Source organism: Panthera leo, chromosome A2 (genome assembly GCF_018350215.1).
Source record: "Panthera leo isolate Ple1 chromosome A2, P.leo_Ple1_pat1.1, whole genome shotgun sequence".
NCBI classification, from domain to species: Eukaryota; Metazoa; Chordata; class Mammalia; order Carnivora; family Felidae; genus Panthera; species Panthera leo.
Window position 1 is genome coordinate 116,364,848 of NC_056680.1, and position 24,129 is coordinate 116,388,976.

The window sequence follows — 24,129 nt, forward strand, 5'->3', positions numbered from 1 at the left end:
GACCACAGTCCTACCTACCCACACCCCTGCAAACAGAGCTGGTTCCACGGGAGCTACATTACTACTGTAGCCAATTGGCAATTTCCATGTTTTCACGAATCCTTTTTCTACTGTGAAAATATTTCTTCCAGGTTTGATTTCTGTATCAGGATAACCCTGAAAATACACATTTTTCTGCTTGAATATTTGTGGCTTCCTGTGGAAATCCATGTATTTATAAATGGAATTTCAAGTATTTTTAATTTTTTTTTAATGTTTATTTATTTCTGAGAGACAGAGCGTAAGTGGGGAAGGGACAGAGAGAGAGAGAGACACAGAATCCAAAGCAGGCTCCAGGCTCTGAGCTGTCAGCACAGAGCCCAATGCAGGGCTCGAACTCACAAGCCATGAGATCATGACCTGAGCCTAAGTCTGATGCTTAACCGACTGAGTCACCCAGGGACCTCAGAATTTCAAGTATTCTTATAGCTTTGCCTTAAATACCTGGAGTAAAAAAGCTTCTGCTTGCATGCTGATTTACTTAATACTAAGCATGGTGATGGTTATGAAATTGAATATTATCAAACCTGACTGAATTCAAATCTATTAATAAATTATTACAATAGCTTGTTTAGTCATATACAGGGCTCCTTGTGAAAAGGGCCCCATGCTTGGTCTAATTCCCCTCTCCTGTTACTATTTTGAAATTATTTTTAATTTTTTTTTCAAAAGGGCTCCACATTTTCATTTTATACCAGGGCCCCAAATTATGTAGCTGGTACTCCCCCCAAATGAATGCTTGTTATTGTAAACTACTGAGTTTTGCATGGTTTCACTTATAATTTCTTCCTAGTAGCTATCAACTTCTGAAATTATGTGGCTCACCTGTTTTCTTGTTCCCACTGTCTCCTTCAAACAGTATAAATTTCACAGCAGCAAGCACCTTGTTTGTCTTGTGTGTCTCCGTAGGTCCAGGGCCTGGTGCATCATGAGTTTTCAATAAACACTTGGTGAATAAATGAGCAAACAACCTCTATAGCTTCTGGAATCAGGCAAAGATCTGTGAGAGCTTCGTGGACAAAAACTTCTCCCAAAGGAAGAAGGTTTACAGCAGAAGCAGTGTTCACGCTTGTTCATTTCCCATCTTTTGCCTATTCAGAATGCCCGGCACCTCTGTGAACTCTACTAGAAGTCATCTTATAGAAATCTAGTTGAAGGGAAAGATGAGAAAGGCTTCTTTTCGGGGGCCATTCCAAAGATAAGTTCATTGGCTCAAGGCGTGATGAAGCAGAGACTGTTCACTGTCCCTCTGATTCATATTTTCTTTTTCTTTTAATAATGCCCAGAATTTCAGCTGGGTGCCGGCCATTCAGCTTGGGTCTCCCCTGCAGCTATTGGTGCCATGTGACTCATTCCAGTCAGTAAGATAGAAGCAGAAAGGAACTGTGAAATGACATCCACTTCACAGTCGCTCTAAGAATGCAATGAGCTGGCGTTGCACAGAGAGGACTTAGAACAGTGTCTGACTCAGTGAGCGCTCAGTGTCACTCACAGTCATTATGACTATCGGAATTTCCAATTTTGTACTCAGTCCGGGATTAATTATGAACCTTCCACTGTTCTTATAACCATGTATTGTCACGAGTTTCTCGTTATCATTTCAGAGGTTGTTTCTTTATCATTGTTCAGCAGAGTTCGTTACCTTTGAGGAGACATCGCAATGGGCTGAATAGCTCAACAGGTGTGTCCCCTACCACATTCCAGTTCCCATTGGCAAAGGTATCCTTGGGGCCTTGGGAAAATGCATCCAGCTCAGATCTTATGTTAATGCCCAACGTGAGGTTTTACTGAGCACAGGCATTTCCCAGAGCATTTAGAGGCTTATTAGAAGTTGTCTGAAGCACGCACTACTTTTTAGTAATAACTAGATCCCTATTTTCAATATTTCCAAAACACTCTGCTGTAGTGAAGGAAAAGAGAGACTGAACAAAATCAAATATTTCCCCTTGAAAGCAACTGATGTGAGGGTTGTGTTGTGTCCTCATGACCCTTTCTTGCATCTTTATGCATGACCAAATGGTACAGAATTAGTAGTGGGAGCACATGACTTTGAAGGTAGACAAGCTGGATGTAAGTCCCGGCTCGGTCTCTCCAACTTGGTGACCTTGGGCAAGTCACAGCGTCGCCAAGTGTTTAAGTATGGAATAGTAATGCCCACCTCATGCAATTGTGGTTGACTTAAGTAGTAAATGAGATGATGAATGCAGAGTATTTACAGCAGCGTCTGGAACACAGTGAGCTGCCATGGTCATTACTGCAGCATAGTCCAGAACTAATTGGGCCCAAGTCATTCCTGCCACATAACTTTCAACAGAGCTTCCTGATGACAGATCTGGTTTCACAAGTCACCCACAATCAGCAGACCCAGTGGGCAAACAAGTCCCATTCTCCCAGAGGGACTTCAATTTCCTATCGTCCTGCTCAATTAAAGAATTCATAACTGCCTCCCACCCGTAGCGTTCAGCATTTTAAACCATGCTCCATAAATAGAACACATTCCATCTTCTTATAGATGAGCCCCTCCCAGCCAAGGCCATCTTTCATAAAACATTCCCATCCGTTTCATTGCATTTTCCAATTTAGAGTCTGGTTCAGAGCCTTGGGAATCACATCCTCCGTTGGTTTCTCACCATAGGTGACTCTCTGGGAACAGGCCTCACAGAGGGGCTCTGACTTATACCTCCTGGGCTGAGATGAGGGATCAGCACACTTGAAACAGGGAGGAGTTCCTTTTGAGCTGCACAGGCGATGGCAAAGGTTCATGAGAAAGTGCCTGAATACGGGCACACTCGGGATTGCTCAACTCAGGAGGGGCAGGAGCAGAGCTCGTGAGAACGTGGGGTAAGTTCAAGGTTCAGGCCCTGCCACGCTTTCAGATATTCACACCCTTCCCTGCATTTTCTCCCAGAGAGCAGCAAAGAGCCCCATGAACCACAACGTGCATCAATCCCAGGCTGGACCAAGAAAAGCAAACAAAACAACTCTCTCATGGCCCCGTGCTACAGAGCTCACCGCTTGGCCAGCATAAAATATCTGTAATAATAGAATTCGGGAATAAGTCATCTCGTTGTCTACTGGTCTTTACAATTGAATCAATAAAAGTTTTCCATTTCAAATATATACACCACTTTGCTGAAAATAATGCTTGGGGGTTTTAAAAATAACTTAAGAATGTTCCTCAGTCGCACATAACCCGCCATGCAAAGAAAGGGAGAAGAATCAGGCTATCACTTGGACAGAATGTCGTTGCTAAGACAGGGGTCTCAGTGGGTCTCAGTGTTCTTCGAGAGCAATAATGAAGGCATTAAATTACCAGGTCAGAGGCCCCAATTCACAAAGAAATAATATCAGTTTATTATTTCTAATCTTATTAAGTTAGAAAATAGTCTTGAGATGTAATGTCATCCCAGAATGGCTAAAGTATTGATTATGTGAAGCTGCATTCATGGATAATTCAAGGAGCCTGATTTCATTTAATTTCAGTAATTTTTAAAGCATTCCAATGAATTTTCTATAAAGCAAATAATCCTAAATTATTCCCATAAATAATGTAGATATATGGTCGGATTTGCTTAGTAGTTACCAGTTACACACTTTGCATTATGAGTTAGAAAAAAAAGATTATTTTTAATCCTGTTTTCCCAATCCCCAGTGTCTTCCTCAAGGCAAATGGGCCTTAGGAAAAAAAAAAAACAAAACACAAACATATTGCAGTTTTAAAAGATAAATATGGACATTATCAACATAGGACTTATGACAATCCACTGATGCTTGTCATTTTCTTGTAATTCTATTATGTCTAAAGCTGAAGCCTCAATACTCTGTGATTTGAGATTATGGCAGCAAAGAGAAGCATACAGCCAGGCGTCACGGTGTCGCCCTATGGCAGCCGGACTTGCAGAGAGCACTTGACTCCCAGAGTCTCATTCTTCCCTGCCCACTGGCAAAGCTCTCACTAGAGGTGGGACCAAAAAGAAGCTTATCTCCCCAGCCCCACACCACATTGTCCCCACATTGTCCCCACATGCCCCAGGAAAGTGGCCCCAGGGCCCCGGTCTCCTCTGGGTAGGAAAGCCCAGCTACCGGTGCCTACAGCTTAAGCTAGCATTTAACGAACACCTACTATGTGCCAAGACCCAGGCTAGGCTCTGAGGGATAAAGATTAGCCAAGATCCTATTTCCTTGTTGAAGAAGTTTCTAATGTGATGTATGTGTGGGTAAGAGAGGCTCAGGAAAGTGATGTCTAGGGTGGGCTAAGGGTCTCTTCTCCCTGAGCGGAGATTATCAGGGAGAGAGAGTACCACCCTCCACCATCAGCACCACACAGAGGCATTGTTTCCAGCGTCCTTTTTCTCCTGATTATAGGCATTTATTTTTTCATTTGCCCAGCAGCTAGTTAACACCTGCTATGCCCCAGGTGCTGCCCTAGGTGTTAGCAGTACAGCCATCAGTGACATCCAGATTGGGCTCTTGGGGGGGCTTACAGTCTGGTGGAGAACACAGATAAGGCAAAGAGAATGGTTCTACATGATACTCTGTGTAGGAGGAAATACTTGCAGGAGACCATCTGGGGAAGATGACATTTGAGTTTCCAAACATGACAATACCATGTAAAAGGGGAGGCAGAAGTGGGGCAGGGCATTCTAGAGAGAGAGGAAAAGCACATGCAGAGGCCCAGAGGTGAGAGGGGGCAGCATGATGGAACTTCTCAGTGTCAGGAATACATGATGCAAAGAGGAAAGAGAACACGGTCCAGCTCCTAAAGGCCTCACATCTTGGATGCTGTGCTATGAGACCCGCATCCCGGGTGACTTGCCTGGGGTCAGCCTCAGCTCTGTCCCCTCCACCAGTATCCCCTTCTTGGCCTGTGTCCCACAGGTCAAAGAATCCAGCAGACGGTTTCCCCTTTGTCTCTCATTCACATCCCTCCAGGCTGATAATTAGACTTTTCCTATCTCTGTTCCCAAGATCCTGTGAGCAATAGGCAGAGGGCCTTCATGCAATTAATGAGCCCGGAGTTGCCGATCCAAACCTGAGACTCACGTCCTCAAGAATGTTTCCTCTCAGGATATTTATTAGCTCAGAAGACATGTGTGGGCAGAGCATGTTATTTAGTGACCTGTAATGCCTGAATAATGATCACAATAAATCAGACCTCATTATTATGTGCGGGAGAGCCGGACGGCCCAACTGGCTAGGTAATGAGGTCTAATTTAATGCCCTTGTATTATTCTCCACATGTTTGCTGGGAAGTCAGGGGTGGGGGCTAGTCCTCATAGGTCCAGATGCCCTGGATGTGCGGCAGTTACACAGGGAGACTTGTGGCCCCAGCATATGTTAGGAGTCAGGAAAAGAGTGATCAACAATGATCTGTCCCTCTGAGTGGGTTACAACCAAGGTCTGGTCCCCTCATACCCACTTAAACAGGAAGAGCTAATGGCCAGAGCTAATTATAACAAACAGCAGCACCCTGGGATCTATTTCTTAGGAGTGAAAGGCAAGGTACATGGGCAGGAAATGCCAGCACAGAGAAATCAGAATCTCCGTGAAAAGAAATATAACTGTCAGAGGGCTAACTTCATGAGCCAGGCTTCTAAGACTGGTCTATAATAGACTCTGCTCAGAGCGTCAGAGAGGGGAGGAGGTGGCTTTGGGTTCAGCCTTCTTTGAACGTGACCAGCCCTCACTTATTTTTGCTGTGAGGGGCCTTTTGCAACAGCAATCCATTATTGCGCTTTTTAATTCTTCATGCACAGCCTTTTCTCATTGATTACCTAACATCATTAGTTTGGGCTCAGCCCATACAAAAGTCAATGGAGTGATCAATTTTAACCATATGATGTACAAAAATTTGTGCTTAAAGCATCCAGACACCAAAATCGTTTATCTCTTGCCCACCAAACTGTAAATCTTTTCCTGCTATTGGCTTCTTGTTGGGCAGCAGACATAAAGTAGGAGCCAGCCAGAGACCTTTGTGTAGGTGGCCTTCTCGAGATCCCCGAGGAGCTGTCATCTGCGAGGCCCCCAACATCCGATGGCGGTTACCAAAGTGTAATATCTGTGTGCGGCCACGGGTGCCAGACAGCCTGTCAGGCTCAATGCTTCGTGTGCTGGAGCTCTGTGCCTGCTCTCTTCGTCCCTTTCTTGTCCTCTGGTTTTTAGAGGTGGAACCTCATCAAACCCAGCAAAGCAGCCTGCACCCCCCACGTCTGGAGATCAGGGCGGTTGGTGTGGCACCCACATAAAAAGCAATGTTTAGTCACGCCCTCCTTGTCCTCCAGGGCAGCAAAATAACTGCATTCTCTCTGAGCCACAGCAAGAGCACTTATCTCTACGAGGCCCAGAGGAAAGGTGTTCTCCGTGTCACCTTTGCACTTGAATAGAATTCTTAGATCCGCCTCTATCCTGGGATCTCTGGGCTCATAATCCTACTGGAAGCCTTTTGATAATACAAACTCGGATCCAGGATGATCATCTGAGTATAGGAGAGCAATTGCTGAGGGAAACTTCTTTGTGTTTTAGGTACCTAGAATAATTGTTTTTTGATTTCAACATTTATTCATTTTTGAGAGACAGAGAAGGACAGAGCACGAGCAGGGGAGGGGCAGAGAGAGAGGGGGACACAGAATCCAAAGCAGGTTCCAGACTCCGAGCTGTCAGCACAGAGCCCGATGCGGGGCTCGAACTCACGGACCGTGAGATCATGACCTGAGCCATAGTCAGATGCTTAACCGACTGAGCCACCTGGGAGCCCCTAGAATAATGTAAAAAGAATATTTATCCCTTTCAAATTCTGCTGTGTTACAGGTCATCAAGCCGAATATGGCAGGTACATGGAACATTAAATAAATCTCCGGAAAGGGGCTAAGTGTGCACTGGGCTAGCAAGGCAGAGTCTTGCTTGATTAGAAGGCAAAACAATGAGATGGAGGGTGGGGTTTAGTAGAAGAGGACCTATCTGGGCTTCAGGGTCACAACGAGGTGAAAAGTGACCATAATAAAATTACCCTTGAATCACTCAGCATGGTGCCCACTGGAGATCCCATACTGCCTCTCGGGGAAGTTAACCCAGCTAGATTTTCTCTGGCATTAAAATAGATGACTGCGTCTTCACTCGAGCTTGTTTCTGGGACTAGTTGGCATGAAAAATGTGTTTCCATAAACACTTAGAACGCCACAGAGTATAAAAAGAGGCTGATGCCAAGAGAAGACAGGAAGACTGAGGTCGTCCGCAAAGACTGCAAAGTCACACTTCCCGCTCTAGTGCACTGTGGCATGGCAGTTCTCAAACTTTAGCCATCATCAGAATGGCCAGAGGCTGGTCAGAAGACAGACTGACTGATGGGCCTGCTTCCAGAGTTTCTGATTCAGGAGGTCTGAGGTGGGCCTGAGAAATTGGCAAGTCCTAGTGACGTTGCTGCTGATTCAGCAAACACGCTTGGAGGACCATCGCTTCAGGGTGGACCTTGTTTTATGCACTGGTGGGGAGAACCTTCCAGACCAACCACCTCCGTGTGCAGCCACAATGCATTCCTGGTACAATTACAACTACACGTTTTCTCCGATTCCAAAGCAGTCGACTGTCTCTGGCCAGAGTCTCTGCAAGCTCCACTTCATTCTGTTCTTGATCCATTTTCAGGGGGTGAGGATGAATGTATGATGTCCTTCCCAATGTCAAAAGACCTCAGTCTTTAATTCCTTGCTGACATTAGCTTGTAGTTTTCTTTAGCATTTCACCAACAGTGCCTAGATTTGCCAGAACACTCAATATTTTCATATGTAGGCCAATAGTCTTCCTTTGTTTCTCTGATCAGAGTCAGGTATGCTCACATGCACGCATTGTGTTGGCCATTACCAGTTAAAAGCTATCCCCAGAGGGGCGCCTGGGTGGCTCGGGGGTCTGTTAAGCCTCCAACTTCGGCTCAGGTCATGACCTCGCAGTTGGGGAGTTTGAGCCCTGTGTCAGGCTCTGTGCTGACAGCTCAGAGCCTGGAGCCTGCTTTGGATTCTGTGTCTCCCTCTCTCTCTGCTCCTCCCCTGCTCACTGTCTCTCAAGAAATAAATAAACGTTAAAAAAAATTAAAAACTACTCCCGGAAAAAGAAGCCACACCGGAGTAAATAATACATGTAGCAGAATGCACTCAAGACAGAGAGAGCATTTTTAATATGGCACCCTAGCTATGCACTGACTTATGGCAGGATTCAGAACATGCAGGAGATGTGTATATTAATCCTGTGTGTGTGTGTGTGTGTATTTCAGAGACAAATAGTGTTAAAGCACATCAGTCCTTGACAGGTTAGACTTCAGTTCACACTAAGTACACAGTTGAAATCACATAAATTGTGTTCCATTGAATCTGTTTTTACTGTCAATAAGGGAAATAGAGATCACCCGGTTTATAGAAAGAAGAAAGGCAGCTGTCCACCTCGCGTCTATTCCCTGGCTTCAGAAAGTGACATAGATAAAGTTCTCTCCCAGGTGACGTGAGCCAATTTACACAGTGGAAAGAAAAAGAGACTGAACACACTTCCCTAGCCTATGGCCTCATTGGCACCAGAAGATCCTTTTTCCCGGAGTCCAGAACTTCCAACTAGGAAAAACTCAGAGTCGATTTTCATCTTTTGCCCAGAATCATTTTGGCTGAGAATAGTTTTGTGCTTAGCTGTTCAAATTTTTTAAATTATATATATATATACATATATATGTATACACACACACACATACACTTCTTATATATCTCTAATCTTATTGAATTTAACCAACATTTGTAGTGTTTTTTAAATGAAAGATTGTTTTCTTGCTATTACCATGTAGAAAGATTGTGTGTATGTCTTGGTCTTTGAGTTTTCCGGGTCTACAGATCTACGGCCGGGAAGAGTGAAGGGTTCAGGCCATCCCAAACAGATGCCACCACATGTATAGCAAGTCCTTCACAGAAACTGCCTCCCAGGAGCAGCGTAACCTCTGGAAAAGCATTCTTGCTAACTCAATCCCATCTTCGAGTTGCAAAGTGATACACCTACTAGACTCTCCAATTATTCAAGAAGGATTTGGAGAATGTTCTACACCAATAATGTCAGAGTAACTCAAGCGATCACTACTTCCATACTCGTAGCCACCTCCCTTTGAATTCAGGAAACGGGTGAGGGTATTGTGAAAGCAGAACTTCCTTTCTACTTCTCTAAGAATATGGTAGCTGATGTTCTGCAACATCTCTTTTCTCTGTGTATTTGTCTCCCTCCTACTCTGTAATAAAAATGTCCAGCACATAAATACTTTCTGTCGTTTCCAGTTTTGCATGGGTAAAGGTCGTAATGCCGGGATAGACCTAATTACTTAGTCCATGAAGCACTCCGTGCCAGTTATAAGCTTTTCCATGAATTTCATTGTCTGAATTTCTTTCATTCATGGAAATTCATTTTCCATGAATTTCATAAGTTCTGACATTTCCCAAGGGCCCATCCACAAGCATGGTTGGCTCCCGATTGCCTGGAGAGATGTCAGTATCTCCAAGTGGCAAGGATTTCACGTTTGGGGGATATGAGATGGACTCTGATTGACCCACCCTAGATATTATTCTGCTCCTCTTGTGTTGATCCACACTAATGAAAAGCACCATTCTCGACTTCCTACAGACTTCTCCTAGGCCTTGTTTCCTTATCAGCTTCATTCAGAAGAATTCTGAATGTCTGTTTTTGTTTTTTTTTTTTAAGTAATGCTAACTGGTACGTTAGAAGAACCCAGAAATCTCAGTGGTGTAACAAATATATTTCTCACTCATGTCACAGCCCAATGAGATTGTTCCTCACCAGAAGTGTCCCCTCCATAAGAGGATTCAGGGACTCGGACTCTTGCCATCATGGGGCTCAGCATCGTCGTTAGGGAACTGCCAACATTGTCCTAAAAGTAATTTCCGCCCCAAAGGGCCGAAGGGTCAGTGAGCATGGGTAACCTCCCACGAGAGGTTTCATAGGCTCAGCCTGGAGGTGGAACAAATCACTGCCACTCACATTGTTCTGGCCTGAGCCCAGGTACGCAGCTACCTGTTTGCAAAGGAGGCTAGAAATGCAGTTGTCCATGTAAGTCCAGGAGGAAGAGGAAGTAGGGTTGGCAGATTCCCCAGCAGCCCCTGCCACCATGGCTGTTACAGCCTGTGGACATTCTCTCACGGTTGGAAGATGGAGATAGGAAGGAGTCATGGCTGACCTGCTGTCTGTAGCCTCTCTCTTTCCTGGTTTTCAGATATCTTCATAAGGAGAATCCTGGGCCTGCCCTTGGGGAGAGTCTTCTAAGAGAGGAAAGGAAAGAGATCACACGGCTCCTTTGTTACTATTGATATGTGTGCATAAATTTGAAACAATTAAGCAGACATGACAGGAAGTTAGGTGTTGGCTGTGAGAAGCTCAGAGAAGTAACTGGTAGCCCACAATGTTTTAGCACCTCCTTCGTACACAGCTGGGGCTGGCCTTTTGCTACGAACCTACGAAATCACTTGCTCATTATTCTTTCTTTCCCTGGTCTCCAGTGTCAAAGGGAGGCTTATCTGAGGAGCTTGATTTTGCTGTGCTAGACAAAGCAATTTTTTGTGTCATCTCATTTGTTAGCAACTGCGAGATGTCAGCAGCATTTATACGGTGGGTCCAGGTGGCACCTTCCCGGATGCACAGGGAGCACAGACAACAAAACTTCCGAAGAACTGTAAGAAAGACTCTTTAGTAGCAATGGCTCTGTGCGATGCAAGGAGCCCGAGAGTTAATAGTCACCGAGGTCCTGGGAGTCATTTGATTTTTATGGCAAATGCTGGAAGGGCTTTTTCTCTACTGTTCCTATTTTTAGTGTAACTTTATCTTGTTTGCTTTTATGGACACTAAAGGCTGGAGACCTTTAACACTGAGAAAGATTTTTTAGATTTGATTTGGTCCTCATTCAGCCAGATGTGCCAATACAAACCGGATTTGGGAACCCCATGGAGGGAAGGAATCTGGAGGCTGGGAGAACGCACAGATGCAATCACCTCTTCCTCCCAAATTACATAGCAAAGGCCAAGGGAATGGAGGTGGGTCAAGGAAAGATCTGTGTTTTCCCCCCTTAGACCCAGTTTCCATTCTTCACCCCTGAGAAGGACCACCTTATGTGGGTTTACTCCTTACCCCTAAACATAAGCTGGATCCCAGAAGAGACTAGAGATCTGAGGGTCCACAGCCTTCAGCCTACCTCAGAAATATTTCATTGCTTTGGTGAGAGACCTCACTAGAGGCCTACAGTCCCCTTGGGAACAAAGCATTCGCACCATTTTCTGTGGCCTGTGGATTACAATGCCCAGTGCTACTCAAGCCCTTGGAAAGACTCTTTAGGACATTATTACAGCACTCTGTGCACTTCAACTGCTCAAGATCCATTTGAGGATTTGTTCATCTTCTTGATTTGCCCCGTTCTTTTGCCTCCTGGCCTCCCATCTCATGTTCCTTCAGGGATTATTATCTTCAAGGCCAATGAGAAGATACAGGAAATAAAAGAAGCTGTCTCCTTCTTTCAGGGACTAAAGAGAGGCCTCCTCCAGACCTTCCTTAATTTTTTCTCCTGACAGACGTCTTATTCCAAGTTGATCATGAAGGTCTTAGTTTATAGTAAATACCCAAATGCCTGTAAAGCAGCGTTAAGGAGAGTTTTGTCATCAGTGATGACAAAGAGGGCAATTAGGGAATTTAAAGAAGCTCTACGATATGGTAGAGGTCACACCCGAAAGTTGGGGGGTGGGAGGTGAGGGTTTCAACAAAGTAATAAAGAGTGAAACTGACTGTGTGGACCCGGGGCAAAACAAAGAGCACCTGCTTTATCTGAAGGGGCCACCACCCCCTGGTTCCTATTGATGGCTGCCAGGCCCAACATGGGCCCATGTTGCCAGACCTACCAAGTTGTAAGAAAAACTGGGAGTAAATATTTCTATATGAATTATCCTAATTCTGCAATGATGAAAAACAATGTATACTTTTAAAAACGCTTAGCTGGCTTAACCAAACACATCCGATGGTGGATGCCCATGGAGCCTCTGGTCTGCAACCTCTACAAGTTTACCCTTCCACAAGCAATGGAGAGCCAGCTATTGTTAATATTCTCCTTTTGTCCTCTGGTACAATTTCAGGTCGTAGGATGTCTATGTGCAAAATAAAACAATCCATTCAGAATTTACCATTAGATTTGGTAGAGTATTTGACTGTAGAACTTATCACAGGAAATACAGATAAGCAAAATAAGTTCATTCTACAGTAAGTAGTGGGAGTACAGGCCTTTTTGTGTTTCACCTCCTCTAAAAACAAAATATGATCTTTTCTCAGCATTTTAAATCACTCAACATTACTAGATATCATTTTCACTGAAAAGAGAAGATCGTAACAAGCCATGAGGCAACATGAATGTAGTTAATGCCACTGACTTATACACTTAAAAATGATTAAAATGGTAATTTTATGTTATGCGCATTTTACCACAGTTTAAAATGAAAAGTGCGGGGGAGGGGAGTGGATTACATCCAAGATTTTGGTCTGGGGAAGCCAGGCCACAAATAGTACTAATTAGCAGCCTTGGGCAGGGGTGGAATATTCCACTCAATTAGACCTCAAGAAAGATCTGCTGATTGATTGGAAAAGGGAGAATTGCTTAAATACTACCTCCGCAGGGAAGGGAGAGAGGATTTGAATAAAGGTGCTGAAAACCTGAAACAAAGCCAAAGTCCTGTAAATAGTCTCGAGAATTGAGCAGACAGGGCTGTCTGGTTTATGAAGGAACAGAACCTATCCGTGACCAGTTCCCATGAAAGAGGTATAAGACTTTCACCAGTAAAAATCGGTAGACAAGCGAGTAGCTATACGCCCATTTGGCTGGAGCTCTGGGCCAGACCAGTGTATGAAGTTTGGACTTTCGGGACTGATTATTTCAAACATAGAAGCATAAGCTACTAGACATGTCTTCTTTGGAAATGGACTATACCCCCATCCTACCAACACCCTCCTAGGTCAGGAACCGTTAATATAAGTAGTTGACCTGAATTCACAGTCACTGCACAAAGTCATTGGACATCAGCTGATTTCATTATCACGTATTTTTTATCTACGAAATTAAAGATTTTTTTTTTTTTAAATATAGTTTATTGTCAAGTTAGCTAACATACAGTGTATACAGGGTGCTCTTGGCTTCAGGAGTAGATTCCTATGCTTCATCGCTTACATACAACACCTAGGGCTCATCCCAACAAATGCCCTCCTCAATGCCCATCCCCCATTTTCTCCTCCCCCCCCCCCCCCCTTAACCCTCAGTTTGTTCTCTGTATTTAAGAGTCTCTTATGGTTTGCCTCAATGAATCCAGTTTTTAATAGGCCACATTTCTTACTAAAGAAATGGAACGAGAGAGGGGCCCCTGGGTGGCTCAGTCGGTGAAGCATCCGAGAGGGCATGATCTCACAATTTGTGGGTTCGAGCTTCACATCAGGCCCTGTGCTGACAGCTCAGAGCCTGGAGCCTGCTTCGGATTCTGTGCCTCCCTTTCTCTGCCCCTCTCCTGTTCGTGCTCTGTCTCTCTCTGTCTCTCAAAAATAAATAAATAGTAAAAAAATAAAAAATAAAAAATAAAGGAAATGGAACTAGAGAAAAATTTTAAATACTACCAGAGAAATTGATGATGTTTAATTATCATAAATTCAAGGCACTCAGTTGATTGTCTTATGTCTCTTAGGGAAATGTGAAATCAGGCACACACAAAATAATCCAATTCTCCCCGCCCTCATGAAACCTGCCTCTGAGTATTCATTTTTATTTAATTCTCAATGGAAAAAATGTTCTCCCTGAAGGCTTGTTTGCAGTTCCTTCTAATCACGGTGGAGCTTGAGAGTCTGGGAAAGTTGGCATTCCTGGTTCTGTGAATTTGAGATCCTGGATCCTCTAAAGGTCAGGGAGAATTCTGCTCTTACTTTTGTTCTTTTTGCTTGAGGTCACTATGAAAGTGCTTGTCTCTAGTTTAACGCCCCCCCACCCCCACCATGTAGGCTTTCCAAATTTGTAATTAGTAATAACAATAACAGATTTTTTTTTAAGTTTACAACAGGGTAGAAAACACAGAATCATTACACCCATGTAAAAAAACCAACCTCCCCTTAAAAAAATAAATGCATAGAAAAAAATACAAGAAAGACACTAAAATATTTATAGCAATTTTCCCTAGTCATGGAAGATTTTACAAGTTTCTTTCTACAGCAAATCAAAATGAAATGCCATTTAACTTCATAGAGACCTTTTTTCCCCTACTATTATGAAACCAAAGAATGGAAATTAACTAAGAGCAGTTAGTTTATTGGGTTCTATTTTTCTATGCCGAGCATCAATTTTTTGTAATAAAATGTATTTTATAATTTACATAAATTAAATTCATGAAGTAGGGCACATTTGTCCCCTGGCCTCAATCATCTATAGGGGAGAAGGGAGGTAGGATGTTATGAACTGACTGTCCCCATGGTCACTGGTGCTGAGTGCAGTGGGACACGGGTGCTAGGTGCCAGTGTGGTGTCGGTGCTGAGCTGCGTGGTCTCTGAGGGGAATGAGTGATAAGAATATTTCCCTCCACCATTTTTAAAAGCCAAGTTCCTGATTTACACAGAGAATGAGGGGTTGTGGCGGGGGAGGGGGGGTGGTGGTGGTGAGTTTACCATATCACATTTTCACATTTTCATCTATCATAATTTTAGATCTTTACGTTTCTGGAGTTGGTGATGGATAGCCTCCAAACACATAAACACTCCCCACCTGTACAAAATGCACCAGGGACTTTGCTGTCATAAAGGCAAGATCAAGGTAGGAGTGAATCAAATTCTAAAACCCCCTCCTTAGGAGAAATAAGACCCAAGATCGGCTGTGGCCACGGAAGGTGACAGTTTCTGGATGCTGTTAGTTTGCAGCAAATTGAAGTTTTGTAGTCTTATCTATTACCAGAAAAGCCCTCTTAAAAAAAACAACAACAACAAAAAAAAACCCAACAACAAAAAATGTAGCCAGTGGGGGAGAAAGCAGGAGCCCCATCGTCTCATTTTTAACTAGGACCAGCTGAAAAATGAAGGCAAGCCCCACACAAACCATCTTATGTCTGCCAATTCATTTCCTGGCCCCAAAAGGAAAAAAAAAAAAAATCCAAACCCTCGTGTTTCCTCTCAAGCAGGCCAAACATGGCAAAGCACCAGGGGAATTCTGAATGGAATCAATTGCACTTGTTACTAACTGAGTTTTCTTTTATTCTTATATTACCAAGGGCTGGATACTCAGCTGCAAGCAATTATAATGAAGAGTTACTGAGTAATGGTTTCCAGATTGCTCCATGATGGGGCATTAATTGAAAGGGACAATTTAAGAGCTTAGGCCATGTAAATGCATTTCTTATTCTGTCAGATTGAGAAATTTCTGGATGCAAAAGGCTGAAATGCTCAGAACTGATAAAGACTTAATAACGCCCATTTAAACCAGCATTTTCAAAATGAGTTTCATGTTTTTAAGAGAATATAAAACGGTGAACCTGTGGGCTTGTTCATTCAATCAGGAAAATATTCTAAATAGCATATTTGCATGCTGCACTCAGAGGCATATACATTATATAAAATGATACTTGATTAGTCTATTGCTGCATTGCAAAGCCAGTTCAGTTTTCAAACTTATTTTTCAGGTTGCATGCTATTATAATGCATGTTAAGCTCTGTGTGTGTGTATATACTTTAAAATTTTAAACAGCATTTAAAAACACATAAATGAGTTTTATGAGTTTTACGTGCACATGATTTAAAATTTGAAACAACATTTAGACAGATTTGCATGCATATGAAAATGGACCTCTACAGAAATTACTTACCAAGTCCATATCAGCTTCATTTTATCTTTTTTAAAGTAGATTTTTATTTCCCTGAACCCCATTAAACAGAAGAATTTTCAAAGAGGTTCTCTGACATGTAGCAATAAGGACAAATATCAGAAGAGAATAGGAAAGTTAAAGCCAGACAAGTTAGAAAAAACTCCACCCCTTGAAAATAAGAGTGGTGATAGCTTTTAAGGTCTAATTTCAGACTTCTGCATTAGTACCAGTTTTATTTTTGAAAAGGAAAAAAGGAGAAAGGGAGAGAAATGAAGGGATAGAAAAATAGGAAATAGCTGATAGATGATAGATAGATGATCGATAAATGACAGGTGATAGATTTGTTAGAGAGAGAGAGAAATGATAGATAGATAGATAGATAGATAGATAGGTGGATGGATGATCAGTGATCCAGAGACAGATTGATAGAAACAGAAGCAGATACATTTCAGGACTTAAATTCGAAGTTGAAGGTAAAAGAAGCAACATGGCCACCACTTTCTCATTCTGTTGTCTACAGCCGAATTGCCATCTGAAAGTTGAACTTTCACCCTTCCTTCTACCTTAAGCCTCTCTCTTTCCCGTGTCTGGCTTTGTGCAGGGTATCTGTGGTGCTGATGGTGATCTTCCCCTGGAGCCTTGATGCAAACCATGACATGGAAGGCAAAATAGGCAGAAGAGAGAAGTTGTCACCATGGGTAAATTAATGGCGTCCTATCAAAAAATGAGAGGAAAGGACCTCATTATTATTATTATTGTTACATTACCCATTTTCACTCATTCATTCAACAAGCTATGATGTGACTTTCCCTCCCATCTACCACGTCAAATGCTAGCTAAGCCAAAAACCAAGATGAAAACATCTAACCCATTCACAGGCACACTGTGGATTATTGGTCCATTGATAGATTACTGCTTGGCTCAAAATCTTCTTTCTTACTGGATTAGTCATTCACAGGATGAAAGCCCTGGATTAATATCTGACTCTTCACTTCCCTTGGCTATTTGGTGACAGTAGTGAAAAATCTGGTCTTTTCTGCAGCTCTAAAGTCAAGGCCAAACCCCAGTAGAATGCCCCCAGACAGCAGTCTTCGTGCTAAGACACCTGAAGTCAAAAACAAAACTACTTGAATGGCCGATGGTCGGTCTGGTTCAGGGGTTACGAACCTTCATAAGTATTAATCTAAATTGATTATTCACATGGAACTGTCAAGGATCCAAGATGAGACAGAGGAAAGTGTATTTTTTGGGCCACAAAATAAAACAGGGTGCCGCGCATTTACATGGCTACTGTTACCAAATAGCATTGCCTAAAATGGTTTCCTTTTATCAAACAAACAAAAAAAACCTACCCTATGTATCTGCCCTTTATTTTGCTATCCTTTCTTCTTCTTAAGTTTTTTCAGTCACTGAAAAATCTGAAATTTTAATTGTAAGGTTCAAAACCCCATTATTGTCTCTAAGATTTGAAGAGAAAAGGTCTCTTTTTAAACATCCTGAATTTAAGAATAAACAAACTCAATAGGAAGATGTAGACAGTTCTTCTCAGCTGCTCTTGTGATTTCTCATGTTGTGGATTGTACTGATAAATTATCCTAAATCACATTGTAATTTCGCCTAAGAAATGTAAGCCTCGTGGAATATGGTTAAAATATAAAAGGGACAATTCATGCAGCCACTTACCGGGCTGTGGCAATTCCTAGTAGCAGCCAAACACCTGAACAAACCCAGTGGATTCCGGGTCAGATGGTTCGGATAACAGCAGATGTGGGCGAGATTGATTTGGTGAAATAATTCACTTACCATGCAGTTTAATAGGTGTCTTTATTCTCAGTACTCCACATAACCGGAGGAAAGACAGTGAGGACACATTCTCTTTTGATAACGTAGTTTATTCTGAAGAAAAGTGTCGGAACCAGCACATGCAAGTACCCCCCACTTTTCGAAAGTTTACGTTACACTACGTTACTTTAACAAAAGACCGACATTAGTACCTGTCGTCACTAACTGAAAAAATCCAAAGAGGATTTTCACGTTTATTTTTTTAAAAAGGCGGGAGGGGAGCAAAAATAGCATTCAGTGCTGGTTTTGCAGGGAGCTAGAAGCAGAGGCGGCGTGCACCCCCAGCAGCGAGAACGGTCCCACCAAACTCCTTCCTGAGAAGCACACTCAGCATCTCAGCAGCAAGCCGCCACAGCTTTGAACTGTGTCTGTGAGCATCTGTGCTTTCTCTTGATTTATTTTGTGTATAGTTAGCAAGATGTGTCCCAAGGTATCAGAAAAGCCTAAGAGAGGTTATATTTTGGGTCTGGGAATGCTCAAAAAATTTTTCATATAAATTAATGGTAATTGCTTATTCGCTTTATGCCATTTCAGCTTATAAAGGGTTTCATAGGAACGTGCTACTTTCAGGTAGCGGGGCGGGGCGGGGTGGGGGTGGGGTGGGGAACCTATAAATGCAGAATTGAACCACGTATGCACATGACTATTACCCAGAAGGGCTATCACCATAACCTTGGATCCAGGGCACATTCTGATTTCAATAGCTTACAGAAAAAAAACTCATCTTGAATTTGTAGGTGTGAGTGAAAGGCTTGGAAGTTGATTTAGAGGGGTTGATTTTTTTTTTTTTAACTGCTTCAAAGTTGCTAAAATGTAGATAGTGTGCTGTTGAATACACCTGATTTGCCGCGTGACCAAGAATCCAGAGTCGACAAATTCATCCTTACGCTAAGCAGCTTTGCTTGAATCAGTACCTGGAAAAACTAGGAGAATTCCTGTGTTTACATACTCCTTTCAATCAGGGCAGGAGCAACATTTGAGAGGGATTAGCAATCAAAAATTGAAAATCTACCATCACTACACGAGCCTGCCTTTTCATTTTGGACAGATCATAAAACACATAACATGGGCCAGACCCTAGTCCAGCAAACGCTCGAATCCTAATTTTCAAAAATAGCTTTTATATGCAATTGCTCTCTTTTCAATAAAACAAAGATTTGTTTATAGCTACAATTTAATTAAGAACCTTTTGGAAGAGGAAGATCTGGAAACCAGGGATCTCATTTTTTTCCTCTTTTTTTTTTCCACCAGAGTTGTTTGTTTATTGGTTTAATTTTCCCTGAAGTAAAAATACACTTTGAAATGTAACATGTCATTATGTAATTTGTAGTAACAAAGTGCAGGCCCTTGCACACGACAGCAAACAGGACCACTCCGGCTCACAGACAGTCCCCACATCCACTCCTCCCTCCCCATCTGATTAACAGCCTGTGTAAACATTCAGCCAACCAGAACACTGGCCAGTGCAAAATTTGGTCAGCCATAAAACTGCCAGCCAAGCACACACATGAGGGGTTTATACAGAAATCTTAATTTGGGGGAAATGATCAAAACTAAGACGACATGGCCCCAAAGGAGATAGGGAAGGGCTGACCTTTATTTTCATTAATCCCTCCCTCCCCCCTGATACAGAGAGGGATGATATCACCACCAAGGTGAAATGCAGAAGAAAATGGCCCCGAAATGCAGGGTTGTAGAGGGAATCATCAGAAGCTCAACCCCCTTAAGGAAAATCTAGGAGGAAAAAAAAAAATAAGCTTCTGTTTTAAGGAGAAATTTTAACTTATCTGAGTTGTTTGACAAAGGTCCTGTTTTGACATATCCAGAATGGATTCCCCCCACCAGCGTGTTTTCCATTGGTGCAGGGAAAACTAATACGTATTCTAATTGTATAGAAATTAATGGAACTGATAGACAAAGGGGTGTTTTGTGAGCTTTTTTTTTTTCCTACCCACAAATCTCATTGCTCTTGGCAAAAGACTTTAGACCCTTCACATAATGGAAAATTCAAAATGTCCAATGTAAAAATAAATAAATAAATAAATAAGAAGAAACTGACTTATTTAATTTTTTTTTTTTTTTTTTTTTGAGAATACCCATAGGGAGGGGCACCTGGGTGGCTCAGTCAGTTGAGCGTCTGACTTCAGCTCAGGTCATGATCTCACGGTTCATGGGTTCGAGCCCCGCATCAGGCTCTGTGCTGACTGCTTGCTCAGAGCCTGGAGCCTGCCTCGGATTCTATGTCTCCTTCTCTCTCTGCCCCTCCCCAACTTGTGCTCTGTCTCTCAAAAATAAATAAATGTAAAAAAAAAAAAAAATTAAAAAAAAACGAATACCCATGGGGCACCTGGGTGACTCAGTCAGTTAGGTTTCCGACTTCAGCTCAGGTCATGATCTCACGGTTCGTGAGTTCGAGCCCTGTGCCAGGCTCTGTGTTGACAGCTCACAGCCTGGAGCCTGCTTCAGATTCTGTGTCTCCCTCTCTCTCTGCTCCTCCCCTGCTCGCACACTCTCTCTCAAAAATAAATAAAGATTAAAAAAAAAAAATTTTTTTTTTAATTTAAAGAATACCCTTGCAAGATGGCTAACATTTTTTCTGGCTTAGGGCAGTATTTCATAGCTCACTTTGGAGGCTACACTACACCTAATTTTTAACAAAATTGAATGTTTTTTTTAAATTCGCCTTTTTAGAAACTACACGGGTGGTAATGGCACTGATGGAATTACCTGTAACAAAAGCATTAGTCTGGTTCCTTCTCCTTAATGGCTCTTGGGTTACTGGTTATTACGGGGAACTGGCCTTCCCTGTAATTCCTTACAATTTTCACCTTTGTTCTAGCCTTGCTCCTCAATTTTGAATTTCTATTTTGCTTGGAAAACAAGTATGGCCAGCCAGTTTATGATGCTCTCTAGGATTTTTCTGCTGCTTCTTTGGTATATCTAATCACGCTCACAAGTGTTGACTTTTGCCTTTCATAAGAATCTCCATATTTCACTGTGGGTGGTTTCATGATAAAGAAATTAATAACTATATGTAATGTAAGCTCCAAATAGAATCAGAAACTATATAGACTTGGTGAGCATTTTTTTTTTCCAGACACTGGGTGAAGCATTTTCCATTTCATTTAATTACTCACAAAACCCTATGAGTTGGGCAGGAGTATTACTCCCTTTTTATACAGATTGAGTCTAACTGCGATATAAAGAGTTTCAGTAATTTGCCCCAAGTCAGGCAGCCAGAGAACAGCTGAGCTGGAATAGTGGCCCCGAACAGCCTAATGGAAGTCCCTGTCTACTTCCTACTTCCTCTCCCCGGTGTGACAGTATTGCCTTGGTCATGAGGCAGCTCTGTCTCACCCCTGAGAGTCACTGCAAAGAGGCAGATGGGTGCCCTCCATGATGCGTTCTCGTAGGCAGTAGGCGAGGCAGCCTGGTGCATTGAAGGAGCACCTGTCTCAGAGTTTGAAAGCCGTGATTCCTTTACAAGCTCAGGCACAGATTAATTGTACCTTAGAAAGGTTTCCTCTCACATCTCTCAGTGTCTGTTTCCTCATCTGTGAAAAGGAGAGAAGCTTTTGTGAGATTTAAACAAAATAACATTTTTGTGATGCCGAACAGAAGGTTATCAGCTCTTCCTTTCTCCCTCCCACTCTCATCTGCTTACATCATCTTGTGAGAGGCTTTAGTCATCATAACTCTACTAAACAATTTACAAAATTCCATTCCTGGATTGTTGCTGGATGGAGTTTCCTATCTTAAGGAAAAAAGTTTCAACAGAAATGTTTTGTTACATTTTTGTTAAACTCATTGCTTCACTGAACTGCATGCGCTCTAACTCTGAAAAGCAAGTTTGGTTTTCTATTCCAAGTGAGTTACCAGGAGGCAGTCCTGCCTTTACTCCAAAAACCAGCAAGATAATTTCTAACATTCAACATTCAGGAATGTTCGTTTCAAAAGCATATGGTCCCTGCATGCGGGCAACTGTTTTGTCAACAGGTGACAGAAGATCAGAGATGTTAAAGAAGCCTCCTCTCTGACGGAACATTCACCAGCTCGTGGTTATTGGACCTTCTCCGTTACAATCTGCCTTCAACCAGTTCTTTCAGTGTTGGAATAAAGGCAAGTGAGGATAAATTATGACGCGAAAGACTTCAGATAGTGACCCCAAACACTCTTCCAATTCTGTGAGCTATTTAACCTTAATCTACCTTGAAAACCACAATAGGTTTCCATCTTCTTGGGATGACAGAAGCCAAGAGGACAGTCTAAATGACCTTTTGAGGCTTACTTGTCTCTTTCAAAACATTTCAGTTTTCCCCACTTCATCCCGCCCTCCACCACCAGCCACCCGATGAGCACTTGCATAGAGTAAAACCTTACGTGCTTCCAATGATAAATTAGTTGTCAATACACAGAGAAGTCACTTTTTCCAAAGTCGCCCGGAGTAGGGGCACATCCTACTTCCTCTCAAAGGCCCCAGAGCTACCTGAGCATTGGCATATGCACAGAAAAACACGTTTGGTCACATATTTGAGCTGCGTTAATCTGTTGAAAGGAGGATAGATTCTTAAATGGAGCTTTAAATAACCCTCCCCTTTGAGATCATCAACGCTCCCAGCTGGGTCTTTGTGCGAGATGAAATGATTTACAGAATCGGGCCTGGAAAAATTGGAGGGCAACTCCGAAAGGCAAGAGCACGTCGTGGTAGATCATTCATGCTGCCAGGGAAACTTGTAGTCTCCAAGCTACTACGAGACATGGCTCTCGATCCAGGGCAGAGGACTCATCAAAAAGGCAGGAGGTATGCTGGCTGTACAGAGGGCCGGGTGAGGGGGTGTGGTTGTTGGCAGGGCGTTTCCACCCCAAACGCAGACAGAGTCCTGGAAGGACACTCACATAAACAAAGCAGAGAGACAGCTTCAGCTCTGCAGCGAGGCTCCCCCTTTCCCAGATCAAAGCCCGCGCCAGGGAGACAGCTCCGCGGAACACAGTGTCCTTTCTGGAACATCCAACTCTGGGGGAGAGACTTGAACTGGAGCCACCACCTTGCCACCTGTAGCCAATGCCACTCTCCCGGGGTGGGGGGCCTGCCACGGCTCAAACAGCAGAAAATCAATGGAAAGATAAGACGACACGGGGAGAGGAGGTTCTACCTCAAGCTGTCGAAAGCTCAGATCAGCTAGTTTGAGAAAAAATTGCATCCAGCCAACCCTAACAGTCCATGGAGTGTAAAAAGGAGATGAAAATCAGGACAGGGTCATGGTTAAGAACACAAATTCCAAAACCAAGTTGTTTGCTTTGGCGCTCCATTCTGCCACTTGCTAGATGTGCAAGCTTGACCACTGGACTCCTCTATGCCTTAGTTTCCTCACCTGCAAAATGGACCTAATAGCACCTACACGTAGGATTTAATGAGTGACGGTCCCCTAAGAAAGCTCTAAAATGGTCGCAATTATTATTTGAAGTCACATAGTCCTGGGTTTGAACAGGTTCTGCTGCTTAGTAGTTTTGTGAACTTGGGGAAACAACACACATCGGGGACAACTTACCCACCTGTAAAATGGATTTTAATACCACCCTGGCCGTGTTGCCATGGGATTTGATTTTACATGGCACACAGTAAGCATTCAGAAAATGTCACCTCTGATTATTGTAATCTGTCCTGTTTTCCAGCCCAGGCAGCCCACAGGATTGCTTAGACTGGAAGGATCACAGCCGGTAAACCTTAGAATCCTCTTAAACTCCCAAAGCTTTATCCATATGCAAAAGAGATACATCCCTGGGGATGACTGGGTCCTGGATGTTTAAGATACACAACTAATTTTATTTTAAGAGAGAAAAAGGAACCTGGAAGTGTTCCCAAATTTAACATCTGCAAGCAGAGGGGATGACGAAATGCATTAGTACTTAAGAATAACGTTCTCCCATCTTCTCGGAAAACATCTGGGGTATCACCCTCCCCTCCACTCATCCCCCCACCTCCCACCACAAAGCTGGTTCTTGGCTGACAGTTTATCAGAGATAAATGGAAACACCTGGGATCCAGATAAGGCCAACTGAGTGTGATCAGCTGAGGAGCCCTTAGGGACATATGCCACTCAGTATTTCTTTTTCCACCCCAGGCAGGTTGGGGACGTGATCTAGCCTGTGACTGAAGGCGAGGCTCACTTTCACATTCATTCTTTCCTTCATTCATTCCAAACAACCTCCAGAGGTCAGAGGTCAGCCAGTTCAGCTTCCTGCCTGAGGTAGGTCAACCCTGAAACCACCAGGTAAGTTAGATGCTTATTGATCCTGCTTTGAACCATTTCCGCAAAAAGACACTGAGGCGCTAACTCTCCATTTTGTTCCAATCCGATCACCT